This window comes from Schistocerca gregaria, unplaced genomic scaffold (genome assembly GCF_023897955.1).
Source record: "Schistocerca gregaria isolate iqSchGreg1 unplaced genomic scaffold, iqSchGreg1.2 ptg000156l, whole genome shotgun sequence".
NCBI lineage: Eukaryota > Metazoa > Arthropoda > Insecta > Orthoptera > Acrididae > Schistocerca > Schistocerca gregaria.
The window spans coordinates 3,010,728-3,015,712 of record NW_026061720.1 but is presented as its reverse complement, the minus strand read 5'-3'; the positions used below and the strand labels follow the sequence as shown (position 1 = coordinate 3,015,712).

The 4,985-nt window shown below is 48.3% G+C and overlaps 1 non-coding gene across 1 annotated transcript; it reads right to left on the bottom strand.

The window, feature by feature from the left end:
* Positions 1–1,282: 1,282 nt before the first annotated feature.
* Positions 1,283–1,355, bottom strand: Trnar-ucg (transfer RNA arginine (anticodon UCG)). Its single transcript has one exon. It is a non-coding gene; the product is annotated as a tRNA-Arg (tRNA).
* Positions 1,356–4,985: the final 3,630 nt, after the last annotated feature.

Sequence of the window (4,985 nt, the reverse complement as noted above, 5' to 3'; positions counted from 1 at the left end):
GTTTCCTTAGCGAAGGCAAAAACCAGCGTATTCTTCCTCACAGTTGTAGCCATGGTATGCAGTAATCAAGGGGAGATTCCGGTAATTACCGAAAACTCCACAAACGACATATAATCGTCGATAGAAAACACAAAAACAGAACACAGCAGGCAGAAGAATCACAAGTTACACACGAAGAAAATCACGAAACTCAAAAACACCGAAACGCAAAAGTATACACTGGCGAAACATGGACTACACGCAGCAAAAGGAGGCACGTCCGTACGCGTCGGCAGGTAGAGCCAGAATGGCCTGAGAAATTGTGTTTTCGTTCCACGCAGCCGCTGCCCCTTACTCTTTCCCACCCATTCGTTACATTCAACCTCCTACGAGACCGACCAAACATAGACAGGAAAACAAGACCACACACTTTGCGCAATCGGAATCGATGGCAGGGTGTCCCTCGCCGCATTTGCTACGAGGGCCATTCGCTACTTCCGCAGAAGCGGCGACGACGACGACCGCGAGAGGCTCAGAGATTTGTGAGAAATACATCTATAAAATGTAATACAGTCTGCGTCGTCCCACCTTATGCCGTACCGCTTTGGCAAATGCTTTATCTGCGCCATTCGCCTTTATCACATCTGAGAGTAATTCTTAATAAAACGCCTGTCGCTAATTGTTCGTCATCGCAGATACTGCTTGCTATACGGCCATGACGCGCAACAGATTTCCAAAATTCGTCTTCCTTTTGTGAGGATGGAATTCACGACCCTTGGTTTACTAGACCTATGCTCTACCACTGAGCTAAACAGGCGCCGCCTAGCGGCACTTTTGCGTACTTCTTCCGTACGGTCGTCTGAATCATTAGACTTCAGCAGATCACACAGTACTCGTTTGGGTTGGGTTGTCCCATACAGAATCTCTCCATTCTGCCTAATGTTTTCCTAATGTCACAATCGTCAAGTACTTCACTTTTAATTCATAATCATTTCTGAGAGGTAAAGGAATTGCATGAAAACCAGCAGAGCTGGCGGCGTCAAAATTAACACACATACCTTATGTGACACAAAAGCCGAACGAGTTACTTTCCGACGTTGTTTTAGATGTGCATGTGCCAGTCAAAACTCGCTGTGAAGGCACTCTGCCGACCATTTCGCTAGTTAACACCGGTCTTGTTGTGTGTGTTTCAAGCTCAACACCACCTCCAAGCACAAAATGGTCAACAGCAACATTCAGACGGTTTCGTACTGCAGAATTGCTACATTAAAACGGTATGTTATTTTTCAGAGCTGGAGAAACACGACCGTGACAGGATTCGAACCTGCAATCTTCGGATCCGAAATCCGACGCCTTATCCATTAGGCCACACGGTCACTGACGACCAAGTATAACTTATATACGACTCATCTCGAAACGCTCACACCCCCTGAGGAACTGTGTTTTCGTTCCACACAGCCGCTGCTGCTTACTCTTTCCCACCCATTCGTTACATTCAACCTCCTACGAGACCGACCAAACATAGACAGGAAAACAAGACCACACACTTTGCGCATTCGGAATCGATGGCAGTTTGTCCCTCGCCGCATTTGCTACGAGGGCAATTTGCTACTTCGGCAAAAGCGGCAGCGGCGACGACCGCGAGAGGCTCAGAGATTTGAGAGAAATACATCTACAAAATTTAATTCAAACTGCCTCTTACCACCTTATGCCGTGCCGCTTTGGCAGATGCTTTATCTGCGCCATTCGCCTTAATCACATCTGAGAGTAATTCTTAATAATACGCCTGTCGCTAATTGATCCTCATCACAGATACTGTTTGCTATACGGCCACGATGCACAACTGATTTCCAAGATTCGTCTTCCTCCTGTGAGGATGGAACTCACGACCCCTGGTTTACCAGACCAATGCTCTACCACTGAGCTAATCAGGCGCCGCCTAGCGGCACTTTTGCGTACTTCGTCCGTACGGTCGTCTGAATCATCAGACTTCAGCTGACAACACTTCATATTTTCGACTAATATTGGCAGCTATGGCGACCCATTACTGCTTGGCTACACATCTGACACGTAGCCGATGTTCTCTCCAAACAAAACCACTTGCACTTTAGAACAGGACTTTCACACATGTCTACAAAATCAACTTCACCTTCAAATACAGTTTTCTTGCGACTGATGGAGACGTAGGCAAATTTTAAAGTTACTATTTCCATTACCTCACGTTAATCAGAAAATCGGTAATTTACATCTGCAGCGGAAAAAAATTCCGATCCGCCCAGCGTAGGGCTCGAACCCACGACCCTGTGATTAAGTCTCGTGACTGACTGAGCTAGCCGTGCTGCCTCGTTGGATACCTGCTGGGTAGCAGATCACACAGTACTCATTTGGGTTGGTTGGTCAAATACAGAATCTCTCCATGCTGCCTAATGTTTTCCTAACGTCACACTCGTCACGTACTTCACTTTTATTTCATAATCATTTCTGAGAGGTAAAGGAATTGCATGACAATCTGCAGAGCTAGCGGCGTCAAAATTAACACACATACTTGACGTGACTCAAAAGCCGAGCGAGTTACTTTCCGACGTTGTTTTAGATGTGCAAGTGCCAGTCAAATCTCGCGGTGAGGGCACTCTCAAGACCATTTCGCTAGTTAACACCGGTCTTGTTGTGTGTGTTTCAAGCTCAAGACCATCTCCAAGCACAAAATGGTCAACAGCAACTTCCAGACGGTTTCGTACTGCAGAATTGCTACATTAAAACGGTATGTTTCTTATTCAGAACTGGAGAAACACGACCGTGACAGGATTTTTTTTTTAAGGGCCTCCCATCTCCCCTTATAGCCTTCCTTGCCCTCACCAAAATATGCCTTCATCGGCGAGCTTCAACGCCTCATATCTGTCGTGGTGGTATACGTCCGTCGCGGACGGCTTCTCTCGTGAATCATGTCGTGAAAATCTAATAAGAAATGAAATGTCTTCCACAAAATCAAATTTTCTGTTATCCTTGAAATGCACAATAAAAGACACTGCACCCCTGCAGACGATGAAAATCTCAAAATAAAATATCCATCCTAAAAGAAGCCACGGGCGACTACGAGCAATATGTCCTAATAGAGTTCTTCGTTAAAAGATACACAAGAAATTCAATGACCATTCTTGGTGAACAAGATGCGCGTGGAGAGGACAAACTAAAAACTCACTGCGCAGTCCATAAGAAGTATGTAATAAAATAAAAGTAAATTAATATTGCCACTTCCATATGAGAAACGAAACGCACCACTGCTGTGATCCAAATGAAAGTAGTATAAAAAGCATTTTTCTTCTGTAACGCATGTTAGCCTCACACACGCATCAAAACCATCGGGTCAAAGGCAAACAAAAATGATTGAAAAATGAACAAGTATGGATAGCCTCTTCAGTCTTCAACACAGTTTTCCATATATCAATGATTGAACGTTTTTGTAACCATGTTGTAACGCAGCACGCAGAAAATTAGCAAAAAGTTCGTTGTAATGCTTCAGCCGCTGTACATGGGAATGTGCATCCCACAAGTACGCTAAATACGTAGACGCATCCTGAACGTGGCACTCCAGAATTGCGTAGACCGTGTGGCCTAGGAGCCACACCGTTGCATTGTGCTTGGTGCGAGGGAAGGGTTGGAACCCTGGCGCAAGAACATCACTGACAGTCACGTGTGAGGGTGTCGTCCGGTTGATCAGAGCCACCATGACCCTACACAGGGCCCAGACTGGTGCCACAAAACGACACTGAAAGCGATGCTCCCTTGTGTCCGGAACGCCACAAGCACCACAGTTGGCAGATGGCAGCAGACGGATTTCCGAAAGACGTTGGTTTGTGGCCACCGTATTGTTGACCAGTTTATACCACTGGGACCGAACGCCAGAGGGCAACACAGGATGATGAACATTAAGCCAGACCTGCCGCCAGTTGGTCGCGGGGAAGCGAAGAGCGAGCTTGTGAGGGGGTGGCCTCCCCACCATTGCCGCATACAGTCGGCGAACATTCCGGTTCCTGTCCAGCGCCGCTTCCAGGACATAGCTCCGCTGCAGGTAGTAAGCTCTGACGTAGCGGAGTTGATACGGGATGCCCACAACGGACACCGGTGCGCTCTCGGAGGGCGGCCGGTAAGCGACTAGCATGGCCGCCGCCATTCCATCCGGGCTGTCAACCTGCAGGGCGGCCGTGCGGTGACCCAGCAGCGCCGAACACTTCCGGGAGAAATCTACGAGGCCGAGTCCCCCGAAGGTGGTGTCGAGGACACACGTTGCCGCCCGAACCTTGAAAATTTCGTGGCGCCACAGGAGCCAGTACGCGGCCTGCGAAAACGATCGGGCGAGGGGTCGCGGAACGTCCAGGAGTTGTGCCACGTACCAGGCCTTAGAATACACGGCGCTGTTAATGAGGTCGACTTTCTGGAGGAGTGTGAGACGTCGGCTGGTGTAAGTCTTACATGGGCCTTTGACATGATTCAGCAGCCGGCGCCAGGTGCGCGCCCGCATCTGCTGAGGATTAGCGGTTACATCAAGTCCCAAGATCGTATGAGTACGGGCTACTCGAAACCATGTCTGATCGGGATCCACTTTGCAATTTCCTAAAGGAATCAGCACAGTCTTCCTTGGATTAATCAGGGCACCCGACGCACATTCATACCACCGCAGTAAGGGCCGTATTTGATGAAAATCATTGTCGTCGCCGATAAAAACACCTACGTCATCAGCATAAGCGAGACACGTCACTGAGGCACGATGAATGCCCACGCCGCCTATCGTGCGGTCCAGCGCACGCAGCAGTGGGTCCAAAGCAATTACAAAAAGGTACATAGATAAGGGACAGCCCTGTCGCACCGATCTACTAAGAACTATAGGTGGCGTTCGCCATCCATTGATTGTCACCACCGAACTGGCCCCTGTCAGGAAATGGCGTATCACGCGAATGAAGCGGAAGCCAAAGCCCATCCTTTCCATAACGTGCATCAAATAATCGTGG